This window comes from Drosophila innubila, assembly GCF_004354385.1.
Source record: "Drosophila innubila isolate TH190305 chromosome 3R unlocalized genomic scaffold, UK_Dinn_1.0 2_E_3R, whole genome shotgun sequence".
Taxonomy (NCBI): domain Eukaryota; kingdom Metazoa; phylum Arthropoda; class Insecta; order Diptera; family Drosophilidae; genus Drosophila; species Drosophila innubila.
In genome coordinates, this window is record NW_022995380.1 from 17,061,317 (window position 1) to 17,077,876 (window position 16,560).

Genomic DNA, 16,560 nt, shown 5'->3' on the forward strand with positions numbered 1-16,560 from the left:
ATTCTCTGAATTTACATTACGAATTAGAGCATGTTTCTTATTGTTACGAAATTCTTTCGAAACTTTGAGAATCCAAAAAAAAAAGTGAAAAAAATCTTTTCAAATTCTTTTGCACTAGGAATTTTAAATATATATTTTTATTCACAATATGTGTACATTGATTCAGCTGTAGTTATTTGTATTTATTTCCATTAGCATACCCTATATATAAATTCATTTTATGTATACATAGGGTATCATATGTGTATACAAGAAAGCATCATTATTTAATATAGTCTACCTAAAGCCAGCTTTCTTGCTGTAAGCCAAGATAAACCAAGATCCACAAAAGTGAAAAGGAAGCATACATTGTAATATACTCCTCAGTCAGTTCTCTCTCTGAAGTCTACAGTTCGCCAGGAGAAGTTGTATCCCTGTTTATTCCCTGCTCTGCTATTCCAAGGACTTACTCAAACATGTTGATATTAATTTTATGTTAATTACAATCTTAACATGTTTGTTTGTCTCTCGCTTTGTGCCTCCGTTTAAGCCCGAACATGCCATTCGGCCATGTGGCAATGTGGCATTCATATGTAGTCCTTCCTTGGGTCTTCGTCCTGCTTTCACTCGCTGAGGGTGGCAGCTTGCCGCTTTTCTTGGCATGCTCAGCATCAGATTAGCCTGCCGCAAAAGTCATAAATGCAGATGCTAACATTTCTGTCCCCCTCCCTTACACTCGCGTTTCGCTTCATCCCCTGCCTTCCCCTTGGGGCATTTGCTTTGTTTTTAAGTCAGAGACAGTTGCCAGATCTCTGCAACCTTCTCGTTGCCATGCTGCTACGTGTGCCCCATCTTGGGGCAATTTGTCGCGTTCGCACGACTTTTACGCAAATGAAACAGCCACTTTATGGCGTATGTGTGTGTGTGTGTGTATGTATCATTGGCATGCGTCTCCTGCGTATCCTTTGCGACTCAAGGCGTGAAATTAAAATGCGCTTTTCATACCTTCAAACTTCGCTGCAAGTTGGGTATATGCACTCTTAGAAATACAACTAAAATAAATGACAGAGCACACAGATAAAAGATAAGCGAGCTTGAAAAAAGGAGATTTATTCATGTTATTCAACGAGTCATTGCTTTAATATGATCTCCATGCTCGCCTTCTCTAATGCTTTTATAGTTCATTTATTCTTTATTAGTTGTAGAGTATTTCCCCTTATCGCTTTGTTGTTTGCTCTGTTTGTCTCACTTGCTAACTCATGACAGTCTTTGGTCTCTGTTTCTTTATCTATGCCTCTCTCTTCCTATATATAGAAATACTCATATAAATATATACTTCTGACACCCCTCTATATTTCTGTTTTTTTTTTTATTTTTTAATATGTCTTTTGATTCCAGTTCAAGTCACGTCTTCAATCTCTATTTAAAGAGTATTTCATAGGAGTGGCGAGTCTTTGTCTTTAGTTTGGCGCAGTTTTCATTATCTGGTTAACAGCAGTTCTCGACTTTGACTTTAAAAGCAACAACTCCCCAGGCCGCAACAGCACTAACCACTCCCCCTTAACCCCACCAACGCACAGCACTCAACTGCACTATGTTCATGCCTTGCTGCCACTTCACATGCCACCAGCCACCAAAATATGCTAAATGGCACTTGAGCTGTTTTTTGAGGGCATACCCAGACTTCCATACTCCACATTCCCATGCATTCTACATCCTACACCCCTAAACGTTCTTTTCCACCTCCTGCTCCTCCTTTTCCTCCTGCTGATGCCTATTACCCTTTACCTTTGGCATTTTGCCTTGGGCTCAAGTGTCTGAAAGTCCACTCATGCTAATTTATATGGGCAGCCAGTTTTTACGCTCCATCTCTATGGCTTTCACTTCAATTGCACTCCCCCACCATCTGCACCCTTTTTTGAAGTTTAATGAAGCAGGCAAAGAACAAAGCAAACAGACAAATGCACAGAAAATATTGTTGGCTCCTGCTGCGATGGCCCCCATTTTTTGTCACAGCGTGTTGCATGCAACGGGCTACTGACAAGCCAAAATCAACCAAGCAGGCAACCAACCAACCACCACCACCACAGCTGTCAATTTTCATTTTATAAATTCATATTTATATATATTTATTTATTGACATTCGTTGAGGCTATTTCACATTTTCCTCGTTTTCTCATTTGCATAACTCGACATTCTGCATTTTGTGTTGCAAATATTTATTTGGACTGCAGCTGCAGCTGCGGCTGATTCTCTTTCACTCAGGGCGCAAAATCAAGCAAACAAAAAACAAACCCCGCAAATGGAAAAGTTGGTTTTGTTGGGGCGGCACCCACCGAAACGACCACTGCACCACCAAGACAGGCCAAGTCCTTTTAAAGCGGGTAAAAAGAAATGCACACGAAATTTTTCTGCATTGCTGCAGTAGCCTGAAAATTGGATATGTGTGTGTGTGGCACGTGGCATGTTTTGAATTGGATTTACACATGTGCCGAGCTAATACGTGTCTCGTACGACGACAACGACGACGTTTTTCAATTTCATCTTGTCCCCAGCAACCGCAGACGTGCCACAACAGCCAAAACTAACAAACACAACGAAGAAAAAACGTGGAAAAAACGTTGCCTACTTTTTGGGGACATTTTTTAAGTGGGTCACTTCTATAATTTATATTAATGCCAACAAAATAATAACAATAAAAATTCAAATGAATTGCACATGCATGCAGTTTGAAATTTATTAACGCAATGAAATTCGAGTAAATAAATTTACGCAAAGAGCAATGAAAAATAAAGCTGATAAACAGCGAGCTTATAAATATACAGAGGGTGCAAATCAAAACAGTTGCATCCACTTACCAACACTGATAACACCATCATGCCACATGCCCCATGGCACCACCATAGAAAACAAAAAACATTTGGTGGCACGCAGAGCGCAATGCGTTGAAATGCCGGCAATTCTGTAGCGCTTAAATTGCGTTAGAGCCAAAAAGCCAGAGAGAGAAACCACCCCTAACATTGACCTTTTTTGGGGTTGTGCTAATGCACTGAACGAAAACTTGGAGTTCATTTAAAAATAATAAATACTATTGAAAAATTACACAAATTTTTTCTGTTATTTTTAACGAGCTTTGTAAAATTTATTTTTAAATTGTTAATTAAACTTTATAGAGGTTAACCAATATTTTTTTTCAGTGTATGGAAATTTGCCCCATACATAGGAATTCTGGCAGTGCTGATGTTGTTTTTCTATACGCCTGCATTCCGAGCTAAGCTCGTAAAAACGCTGGGAATTTATCGCTTTTAAGTAGATTTTGGAGAGGCAACAACCGAACCACCCAAAGAATCATGGGGGTTGCTATTGTTATGGTTGTTTTGTTGTTGTTGTGCAATTGTCGTCAGTTGCTATTGTTGTTGTTGCGTGTAGTTGTTGCCTGAGTGAGTTTTGAAGCTAGCGAGCACAAAACTTTTTGCCGCTTAAGAAAATCGATGAAAATGCCACGTTGCCTGCCCTTTGACCCAGCCACCCTCAGCATGCACACGCACAGGTGGCCAAAACAACTATTTAATATATAGATATATATATAAATTTGTGTATATATGTGTATGGCTCAGGCCACATTAAACAGCATTTTGTCAAGACTAAATTGTGTTGCCCACTTTCTCGGACCGGTTCTACTTATTGTACCTGAGAATTGAAGTTTTCTTTCTGTTTTCTGTTCAAAGAAGAAACTGCGTACTTGACAAAATGCTTTGAGCTGCAGCTGACTTATGAGTATTCCTTCAGTTGACCAGTTGAAATTCTGCTACCTCAAATTCTATCATGCATTTAATTCTCCTTTTTCCTTTTCACTTTTATTTATTTTGTGTAGCTTGAATGTTATTTTTGTTTTTTGCTGCTATTTTTTTGTATGTTTTCTGTTTGATTATTGTGAATCATTTGGTGTTCGTCCGCTTCCATCAGTTTCAGCAGTCACAGTCCAAATTGGTTTTTTAATTAAACGAAACGATTTCGAGTCCCTATGCCCCACTTGAACCTACTGTCCATTCATTCTCTACCTCTCTCCCTCTCTCTCTTTTGTATCCTGCAGCGAAACGTTGAAAATTGCATTGGCAATGACTTGTGGATGAGCGGCAATTGCGCAGGATTTTCTTTCCTGTTCATTTATATGCCAGCAGCAATGTTTTCAGCCAAACCACATAGACAACAACAAGTCAGCATGTTGGGAAAAATTGCATGTGAAGCAGTAAAACTGAATGAAAAGCAAGTCAAATAAATATATGTGTATATATATAAATAAAAGTATAAATATATCAATTGAATACAGTAAAAGATAAACTAAGTTAATTGAAGATATTCTACGAAGTTTATTATTGTATAATCTCTGATGCCCAGTCGGTAAATATATACAATCAGGCTGCTCTGCAATCTCATCAGAATCTCAGCACTCGAATGGCAATCAACTAGGCAGCAGGACACTCGAAAGGGACATACTTTGAAAAAAAAATAAAAAAAGAAATAGAAAGAGAAAGAGAACGTAGACAAAAGTGAAAGAGCACTCAAAGGAAGCAATCAGCATGACTTCTGTCATAGATTGAAATTGAAGAAGCAGAAGTACAACACAACATTCAACACTTTTCTGAAAAAAAAATAAAAATTTCCATTATTTTCACATAATTACAAGGTATTGGTTGCTCATTATATTGAAAGTAATTCAACTTGTAATTAATATTCAAAATAGACTAAAATATTTCTTGTTTAATTTTTTCGGACTACTCTTAAATGCCATTTTTCCTTTTGCCCAAAGCTTTAAGATATTGTTTATTGATTTACTTACAATAAAATTGTTACACCCTTAACAGCTGTAGTCTTTAGATCTTACAGCTTTTAAGCTTGACTCGTAAATCAATTCAAAAAAAAGGTTAAAATTATCATGTCAAATAAAACTTAAGCTATATAAAACGATTACGTTCAGCTGCTAAGCATATCTACAGTTAGTTTACCGTCAAGCCAATTTCACACAACTGGATCTTCCTAAAACTAAACTATGCTATTACGAATTAAGAGGATATGCAGATGTAAGAGCACTTCAAACACACTTCAAATTGTTACTGAAACTATTCACTGGGCAGAAAGCATAAAGCGAATACTTCTACAACATTTCCGGCTTAAGTATGCATAGGATTGCAGATCGAAATGCAATTGAAAATGAAATCAACCCCACGTTGTTTACACATCAATCGCCAGCATCCATTTGTGAAATTGTGGGTCAAAACTGAACCAATGGGGCGTATGTGCAATGTGAGGAAATGCGCCACATTGTTGACTCATAAACGTTGGTCCATTAAGCCCAAGGACTATAAGCCTGTCAACGGCATAATTGATTTTCTATTGTTCCATGTCACGATGAGAGTCAACGGGAGATTTCAACAGCTTGTGGTTTTCATTGAAGTTGCAACCAAATGTTTACATCTGCAACATGTACTTGCCACAAAAGCCGTCATGAAGCTCTAAATTATTTTAAACACATCTGTACATTTTAAATGTACAACAACAGCAAAAAACATGAATTCTGAATTACGACAAGTTTAAATCCAAATTTAGTATGCAGGACGAGAATGAAAATTGAAATATTTTCAAATATGCAAAACAAGTTTCAAAATGAACAAGAGGAAGCAACACTATTGAAACAAAATGTTGTAATTTATACGACAATGTCAATTATGCAGCACTTTGTGGCTGCAAAGGTAGCAAAGATGAGGTGAGAGTCGAGCTACCTGTATCCTGGACATCAATTTAAATGCAAGTAGCACGAAAAATATTGAATTCAACTAAAGTATTTCATGACAAAAGTACAAGTCCTAAGCTAAAACCGCAGGACAATAAAGATAAGTCAAATATCTCTCAGGACAGACAGATAGACCACAAAAAGCAAGCGGCAAAGACAATTGTGGCAATACGAGCTATTAAAAATTGCACATGCCAGAAATTGAGACAAGACAAAAGTCGACAGCAGTTTTCAATTTCACTTAATGTCGGAAAACTTTGTGCACACCGCAACACAAAAAAAAAGGAAACGAGGCAAAAATCATAAAATGAAATGCGAGCGGAAAACCAGCAAACAAATAAAGCAACAGCAGTTGCAATGACAGCATAAACAACAACTGCAATAGAAGCATAAATCCTTTTGCCTCAGATCTACACTGAAAATATTCGTTCATAATAATGCCAATAAAATTGATATAACATTTATAAATAAAAATATACATAAAAATATAAAAAATTTCCATCGATAAAGAATCCAACAGAAAAGATCATTTAAGAAATTTATGTTCTAGTCTAGTTCTAATCATTATTATACTATATGTTATTATTATAATCACAAATTAAGCTTCAGAAATTCTAGAAAACTCACTAAAATGCGGATAGCTAGATTATTTCAAAAATATTTTGAAAAATATTTGATTTGACATTTTGATAAACAGAAAAAAATCGATTTAATGCACGAAAACACTGGATAATTTCTGTCAGTGTAGTTGCGTAGTCCATGCTGCTGCTGGTCACATTTAACGTGAGCAAACAATAAATATGATGAGGCTGTTGTTGTTTTTGTTTTTGTTATTATTGTCGGTTGGGTCAGAGAAAATTGAACGACTTGCAGCTGATGTTGGGCAAATAGTAGAAGGATAAAGGCGGTGCAAGTGAGAGCACACAGTTAGCAGCTGTTGTACTCGTCCAGTTAGCAAATCAAATGCCAAAGGAAACTCGGGTTACATGCCTTGCCACATGAATGCCAATAGTTGTCAAAGATTATGACACGAGCATTCCAACTAACTAAAAGGACTTTGGACGTAAAGAAAAGAGATGCTGAAGGGGTTGGCAGTGTCATAAACTTTCAAGCAATGAACACATTTGCGCATATTTGCATAAAACTCAATGGATGAACGTTCGAAACCAGGCCAAATGGCAGAGAAACTTCACCAAAGAGACAAACTAAAGCAAATAACCCCAAGCCGAAGCATTAATGCACTATTGTTTCAGAATCAAGATGAGAATAATTGGCAGATATTATACAGATTTTTAGGTGAAAAGTCGATAAGGAAATTGATTGGTTTAGCTTAAGTAAAGGCTAAAATAGCAAATAAAAGTTTAGAATACCTAAGCTTTAGAAATAAAAGAACTAAGAAACCATATTAAAAAATCGATGGGTTAAGCACAAAAAAAGTTTATTTTCAATATCTACAGAAATATCAAATTGTGAATGTATTCGATTATTTTATAAATAGTTCTTGCGAGGCAAGAGAGTAAAGTGGCTTTGAGATAGAGAGAGCATTCAAACCCCACGAAAACTTTCTGCATCGATCTATAAAAAATGCATGTATAAAAGAAATCTCATAAAATTTTTGTTGCCGCATAACACACACATACTTATCCCATCGCTCTCTCTCTCTCTCTCGCTCTCTCTTTCTGTCTCTTCTTATCTTTATCATACTCAATCTTTATACACTTACATGCAGCAGCTCCATCAACGGCATCTCCATCGTTTATCTACTTGACAATCCTCTTTCTGCCTTCCCCAAGCACATTTTATTGGCAATGCCTGGGGTTGATGGTTGACTGTTTGGTTCGTTGGCTGCTTGGTTGCCAGTTTGGTTGGTTGGTTGAGTAAGGCGCTCATATAAGCCACGATTATTAAAAATTGAAAATACTTTTGCGTACAGAAAAGTCGCCGCACAGGCAAGCCAAAGGCAGGATAAAGTTTTTGATTGCAGTTTGTGCATATGAATGAAGTTGTTTGGCTTTTAACTTGGCCAACAAGCAAAAGAACAAGAACTGACACAGGAAAAAATCCGACAAGACAAAGTAAAGAAAACTATTGACAATTTGCATTAAAAACTGGCACAAACCAAGAGCCATTTTCCGCTTTTCCCCCTTTTTGCCGAGCAGGGATCGTAATTAAGTTTACAAGAGCATTTCGAATGGAAGATGAAGATTGCCGTGTTGCATTCAAAGGAGTCACCGTCACCAGGTAAAAACTTTAGCTTGGCTAAATTGTGGATAAAAATGCATTATTCATTTGCTAGCTGTTGCCTGTCCCCAACCCCGCTCTCATCATCATTCTCTTCTCCTCTCTTTCTGCCAATTCAACCATTAGGCAGCGCGTCAAGCGTAAAATGCTAAACTGAAATTTTGTGTTCAACAAATGTTGACAGTGACACACCCAAGTTCTGCAACCGCACCAATCCGCACCACACCAACCTTCACATCGCTGGCAGGCAGCTCCATTAGACGCCTGTGGACTGCCCGAGTTGACAGCTGGCGCTGTCGTAGATGCGCGAAACGACAAAGTGACGCAAAGTTTAATTGAAATTCTAGAAGAGCGCAACACCAAAGCAGGACTAAAACAAAAACAAAAACAACAACGACATCAACAAAATATACTATGGAAAAAAAGCAATAAAGAAAAAAATACTGCGTGGTCTTCAAATTAGTTTTACACAAATTTTCTTAGCAAAGTTTGCCCATTCATTGCAACAAAAATATTGTGCGCATAATTACTTCTCATTACTTTACAAATTTTTTCATTTTTCTTATATTGAATTTGAGATAGAGACAGTAAAGAAGAAGAAAAGGGATAAAAACAGAGCAAGAAATAGATATAGAAAAAAAATGTAAGAAATTAGATTATAATTTAACCAAAGGACTTTAGAGATTTACGAATGAAGAGTGACAAGTATTCGGAACTTGCCATCAAAGTGTAAAGACTAAAGATGCAGAAAGATTATAGAAATACTAGGAGTTTAGAGAATATAGCTCAAATTAATATAAAGCACATTTCGTTACTCCAGCTACTTGATATATGATAAGTTGTAAGGTTTATATATGTACTTAAAATCTTCTTTAGAAAGGACTAGACAAAATAAGCACAAATTTAAATTATTGAATTAAAACTCAAGACTAGCAAACATACACATTTGAAGAATGTATGAAAAGGCAAATATCCGATTATATGGAACACCTACCATTTGCCCCACATGTTTCCCAATCAAATTATGCTGCATATGATATACACCAAATGAAGAAATCCAAAAAGGCAAAAACAAATTGACTTGATTCACTTGAGGTTGATTGTGGCATTTTAAAAGTACTCCTTCCTCATCCACCTCGCCATCGCTCTCCTCTCTCCCCAACCGACAGAATTCCCGCTTCGTTGGTTACCGCCACTTGAGGCGACGCGACGTTTGAGAAAATTTCGTGGATACAATATTCCACTTGGCCTTATGAAAATTATATGAAGCTAAAGCTTAAACTCAACAAACATCTTTCAAAGTGCTAAAGTTAAGTGCCGTTAACGTTGGTATGGAGTGAATGAGTCATGAGCCATGAGGCATCTGCCATGCCCCCGCATGTTGCACATAATTTGCCTTTAAACTTAAAAAACATTAAGAATAGAATATAAATAAAAATTTTATTCATTGAATGATACGGCAAGTTTTTTGTTTGAAACCGAAAGTTTATATATAAGAAGCAAGTCAGCAAGTTAAATACCCTGTAATACATTGTCGCGCAGGATTGATATAAAAACGTATATAATTTGAGATTATAATGTATTTTTTTATGTAATAATAGCGTTAACAATCGCTTTTGTGAAAATTAAGTTTTTGCTTATTCAATGTATTTTTACTTTAGTGTTATTTAGAATTTCCATGGATACAAGGTATTAGGCAGTGTTTATACCTGAAGTACTCAAACTGCATCTGTTTAAAGCAGACAAATTTTACCTTCTTATCGTTGGCATATTGAGATAAGCAAATTTATAACTGAAATTCACACATATACACACACAAAAAGAGACAAGTAATAAGAAGAAAGCCAACTGCAAAAGACGCAGTTTATGGAGGAAGCGACTGAATGGGTTGTGTGTGAAGCAGGGACACTTTCTTTAGGTAACATGAAACTTTTTTAGAGAATCACAGCTGGCAGTTGAATATAACACTTATCGCCAGAGCGCACGGACCAAAAGTAGGGACTTGAGGGACGGCAGGGGGCATGGCGGGGGAGGTTAAGAGCCTTGGCAACGTAGATATGCGATCTATGCTTTTTATTGGCTTTTGGGACACACACACACATACTGAGAGAAGCGAAACCTTGTCGTTTGTAGTTTACTTTAAAACTTAATCCCTTCTTATTGAAAGGCAAAGCAAAGGATACTGATAAATCTATAGGCTGCAGCTGTGTGTGTGTGTATGTGTGTGTGAATGGGCATGTGTTTGTGTGTAAGTAAGGCACGTGCTGACTAAAAGTAGCTCCATTTTGTTGTTTGGCAACGGGTTGAACGCTGTTTAAGTTCCGGTCCGCCGCATTGAGCAATTTATGACTTGATTACAATGTATATACCCCACTGTAGCCCATCCCTCTCTCCATTACCAGTTATGTCCAAACCCTGAGGGGCTTAGGATGTGCTCGTTCCATTTACATGACCATAAAACGAACCGCTCTCGCTGGCATCTTCAGCTGTTTGGCAAATTGCAAATAATGTAATAACATTCACTAGATAGACTGTAGAGTCTAAGGTAATTGGGTGAGGGAACCGCGGGGCATAAAAAATAAAAATAAAAAAACAACAGCAATAAATGTGGCTACAACAGCGACAACAATTCAATTTAACGCTTCATTGAAGTCAACGCCGCTTGGATTTCATATATTTTTCGCTTTTTTATTTAATATTAAATTGTATTATTGTTGTTGTTGTTGAGCCGTGAGTGGCTTTAATTTGATAAAAACTTATTTTATTGCCAATTGAATAAAAATTAATATACGTATAGAGAGCAGCCCTTGTGACGTATATGTAATATAAACTAACTTTAACAGAGGCTTAAATAAATGACAGCCAACAAATTATTTGATTGATGGCTGACAAGCAGAGTGACTGACTGACTGACGGATTGACCAACAGCTGCAAGAACTTGCGACTTTAATTATGTAGTAACTTTTTGATGTGAGCGACAAGAAAATCCCTTAAAATCGCCGCTTAAACAAATGAAAAATGAATCTTGAAATTAAAATGAAAGTGTCATAACGAAAATTACAATTCTATTGCCTTCCACGTGTGTGGCATGTGTGACCAGGTCGCCTACTACGACTACATTGGACACTCTACCGACGCTAACAGATTTGGCGACTCATGCCATAAATCTAACCATAGGCATTACTCAAACTCGCGCAAAAGCAATCTAATAAGCACCGCCTTTCTACCTGCCACGCCTACTGTACATTAGAGCAGCTGCAAAAATGTTAGTCAGATATAAGAAAAGTTACCGGAGCTTTGCCAGTGACATTTGAATTTCTGCGCAAATTTTCTTTTTACCCAACTCAATTGTTGTTGTTACACAAGTTTTTGTTGTTGTTGTTGTTGTTGCTGCTGCTGATGGTTAGCCGAAAATGACGTGACATGCATAAATAATTGAGTTTTGCAGCAGCAACAACAAACAAACAAAGGCAACGACAAGCGGAAATGAAATATGGCAAATGGCAAAATGGCGGCACGACAGTCGCCATATTGAGTTGAACACATAAAATATTTATTTGCTGCCATATGGAACAGCAGCAGAGCAACAGAGCAGCAAAGCAACCGAACAGCATAAAGCAAATCACAAGACAACAAAAAATAAATTTAAAAAAAACAAGAACGAAAAGGTTAAATCTAAAAGTTAATCTACAAATTCGTTCATATCGATCCCACAATTCCACAAAAAAAAAACAAAAGACAACAAAGAAAGTAATGTTTAGTATGGAAACGCTTTAATACTCTTACAATATGTTATATTAGGCGCAATTTTGTAGTAAATGCGATTTTTCAAGTTTTTATTGATGCACAGCTTTAACTATATGTAATAGTAAGCTGATAGAAAATAGCCAAATAGAAAAATAACAAAAGCTGGACTAATTTTCAATCTAATCTAAAGATATATGAAAGATCCATCACATCTTCTTTGATATGTTACACAGTATATAACAAAATTGGGATTCTCTCCATAAGAGTAATACCAAAATCTCAACTGTCAGCAGCAGGTAGAAATATTCGTTAAAAAAAAGGGTAAAAATCATTGTAGTGATTTATGATTGCCAATTAATCAGACAAATGGAAAATAGCAAATGCAAAATGCCAAGCAAACAGTTTAGGCAAATGAAAGTCAAACAATCAACAAAAGCAAATGCTTCTAATAAATTTACGGCGAGGCAAGTCAGTGGAGGGTTAAAATAAACAGTTCTTTTACCTTAGACACAGTAAATGAAAGGACAAAAGACTGAAAATATATATACAATACTATACGTACGTGCACTTTTGTAAAAATAGGTGAATAAATTGTTTGTTTGCTCAGTACTTTAAAATGTAATTCTGTATTCACATAATTGAAACATTTTTAACCACTAGAAAAGGTTGACAAAAGAGAATATGTGCTAAACGATACCCTGTGCGCAGTTTTAGCAGAAACACTCAGTTAGACGAAGAGTAGAGAATACATGTATTTATCAAATACATTTGCATAATGTTATTATACTCTTTTTTTTTAGAATTCAATGAGTATAGGTTATAATTAAAAGGGTCAAAAAAAGGCGACTTACCGTTTATGATTCTTGCTTATTTATTTAGGGTTGTAAATGAGCGAAAAATTACCCCATGTAATTAATATTTTTATCACATAGTATAAAGACCACATTATTAAAGACAGTATGCAAATGTTTCTATTTCTCATAGTCACGCTTTAAATTAGGGCAGTTGTCTTGCAGGTAAAAAATATATGTATATTTTTTTTTTAAATAAACACAATTTTTAATGCACAACTTTACTGGCATATAATATATTAAAAAGCATCGATAATACCTAACTGATGCAGACTATTGGTACAACATAAAGATGCTGAATTCGGTTTTTCAGACTTGAGTACATAGTATTTCCTAGTCGGACACTTTCGCCTAGAGTAATGCTTCTTTATAAAGATATAAGTTGAATTTATTGCCAAGTTATATATTGTTTTATATAGTATTTCGTTCACTTTATTGTGCAGTTTTTAAATTGTTTTGCCTTGCGTTTCGCTTGCATGCCTTGTGTCTTTATTTTGTCCCATTTTTATGGCCAATTTATAAACTGCGCTGGAATAGTGTACAAACATTTTTGGGGCTAATAATTTATAGGCCACTTTTTATGCTCGCTGCACAAGAGGAAAAACTTTGCAAAGCTCAATTTGTGCAAACGTTTTGTATTATTAATGGTTAGCATTGTTGAAACTGGAAACTGGTATATGGTAGCTGGTTTGGCTTTAAAAGGATTTCCATTCAGCACAAATAAATGGAAATTGTGAAAATGCATTTTCATTGTGACCGAAAGCGTTTTCCTTTCTTCTCATAGAATTGTAGTGCGAAGATTTTGGCTGCCTTTTGGTGCGGTGACACATGCCACATGAAACCGGAAACGAGCAACAACAACAACAACCACAACAACAGCATCAACAGCAACACCAACTGCACAGTAAGACGTCAACCATTTTGTGGGCATTTTGTGCACTCAACTGCACCAATTTCTGTCTGCTTCTACCAAACTCCTTAGCTGTCCCTGGCGTCCAACTGTTTGCCTTGTTGTACTGCGTACTTTATGACTTGTTGTCGTCGCTTGTTGCCCCAACATTGTAAATTCCTTCTCTCTCTGCTCCTATGCAGCAACGCATTGCCGAACATAACAAAACTTTGGGTTGTAAATTGAAATTGAGAAAACCAACTTTAACCGGAAAACTCAAGAAAAATTGTCACCAAAAATCTAAAACATTGTCTACATTCAATTTATTTATATTTGATTTAAAATCCTAAAGTTAAATTTAGCTTATATGCTATTTCATGTTTTTCATTAAAAAATTTAGAGACTTTATATTTAAAATAAATATGTGCTTTCAGTATATCAGAACACAAATTAAGCTTTTTAAGAGGCTTAAATTGTTCGAAAATGGAGATATTCAAATCTATTCAATTATTTTTAGCATGGATAGAGGATAGAGTATAATAAAAAAAATTGAGCTAGAAAATGTTTCACAACATCAAATTAAGCTGCAGCATTTTCACTTAGTTGTGCTACATTCTTGCCTAGCTTTTTCTTAAACTTAGTGTGACTGCCACTCAGATACACATACAAACACATACATATAGATCAAGAAAAAAAACCAATAACACTTCAGCACTTTAGGAAAAACGAAAAGGATCTGACGGTCCATTGAGGTCCCTTGCTGTGTGTGTGTGTGTGTGTGTGAGATAGAGAGAGAGCGAGAGAGAGAGTGTTTGCAAAGTGTTGAGGCGTTGCACTTGTTTCTTTTCACTTTATAGCACAATTTTACCTTTTCGCCTAGTTTTTAACAACAGAAACCAGCTAAAATGAAAGAAGAAGTTTTTTTGTTGTGCTACGTTTGGTTCGCCGCTTTGTTTACGGCTAAAATACAAAAACAATGGCACATTTTTACACATGAACGCATTTTCAGGCAAGTTTTTTCATACATTTGTTGTTGTTGTTGTCGTTGTCGTTGTTCTTGTGATTGTTGTTCTTGTTGCTGACATCATGTATTCAACTTGAAGTTTAAGCTTCTGTACAGCTGCTGCCACTGTGACTCAGCCGCTTCCGGAACACGGACTTGGACTGCATATTTAATCTCTAGCTGCAGGTCCTTTAGCATAAACTCCTCGTTACTTTCCTTACTTTCTCCATGTTGTTTTCGCCACTCCTCACCATCTTCACTAGCTCCCACAGCTTAGCTATCCAAAAGTGAATTATTGCTAGCATCTGGAGGCAACTGCTGCTGCAGCATTTCAATTGGCCAAATCATTCGACTCATTGGCTCTCTGCAAGCTCCACTACCTCCACGTTCCGCCCGCCGTCCCCAAAACTGTTCACTGTCTTCCACCCTCCCTTACAGCTCTGGCTCATGGCTCGCTTTTGTTTGCTTTTAGCATTAGTAATACAAATTGCATAGCTAAAGTTCAACAAACTGCATTTAAAATGGGCCACACCAACTTTAACAAACACACACACACACACACACACGCATACATAGAAAACAAGTCACTAACAGATTCGGTTTTAAAAAAGGGCGCTGGCAGCCATTTTGTTGCCTTTTCAGGCATTGCACATTTTATACTGCTTTTATTGTCACTTCTGTGGTTGTGATTCATTTTAAAAGCTTCTTTAGTTGTATTTGTTTCTAAATGCATAAGCATATTTAAAATGTGAATTTATTTTATTCGAGACTCTTTCAGAGCATGAATTTTAAACTTGCAAAGTGCAAAAACAATTTTCTCAATACAAAGACTTAAAAATATACAAGTTTGTTATTTCAAAAATTTCATTAATATGCTTCAATCCACAAGGGCTCTATGTGTAGCCTATTTATCACTGATTGAATGTTTGCTGTAAGCCAAATTACATAAATCAATCGAACGAAATAAGTAATTTCACATGATAATTAATTTGACTTTAATATATATTAAAGTATCTGACACTTTTTGCAATATTTTTTAATAAAAACAATTTCTTTCATACTCAATTAAGATCTATCAATTTGTTGGCTAATTGAATTACAGTGGCTATTAGCAATTGCCAATTTTTTCATTTAAAACTTATTTTATAATATTGCCATCAAAGCTTACCATTCAGACGTGTTGACCAAGCCGCTGCAAATAAAAGAATCAGAAGAGAAAACATTAAATATATATTTGATTTATAGTAAAACAACGATTCGAATGCGAAATCAACCAACTACAAGGTTAAAGACCCAAACGATGGTCCCAATTAAAACGATGAACATCAAAGCAATCTGCCACGCCCACACACATCGATCGCCTCCAAAAAAAAAAAAAGAGCAAACCATACATAATGCTTTGACCATTTAGTTTATTGACTTTATCGAGTGTCAAAAATGGCATCATAATAAGAGCAGTAAATACAAGGAAGCATGATAATTCTGTGTGTGTTCAACTTGAAGATACCCTGTGAACAATCTTTATTATAAGAATGTTGACTATCATCAAATAAGTGCAGTAAAAAACAAAGAAGTTGAAAAGACAAAAAAGTATAAACTCTGCTTCATACATATATTTATTTGAGTACATTACAGGGTATTATAATAATGACCAGACTAATGCCTGGCAAAATGATGAACCCAAAGGACACTTCCGACTGCCGTTAGGAAGCCAATGGCTAGAATTTATGACCCCAGCCGCTACAAAGCGCTAAATCAAAAACTTTATGAAATCGACATAAAAAGCAGTTACCACTCTTCTCCCTATCCCGCCCTGTTTCCCATAATGCTGCCCCTAATAGAACATTGTATACTTATGTCCATATTATTGACGATGCTGCCAAATGAACCGCCACAAAAAAAAAAGCGTTGCCTGGTGGCAGTTACGGTTGGGGGCAGGGTTCAGTTCATGTTGCTACTTGGGTCGTTGTTGCCATCAGCTTAAACTGCTGACAGCTGAAAAATGCTGTTCAATTTGTTTTCCCCATTTCGATTTTTTCTATTTAAAATTGTATAAAAT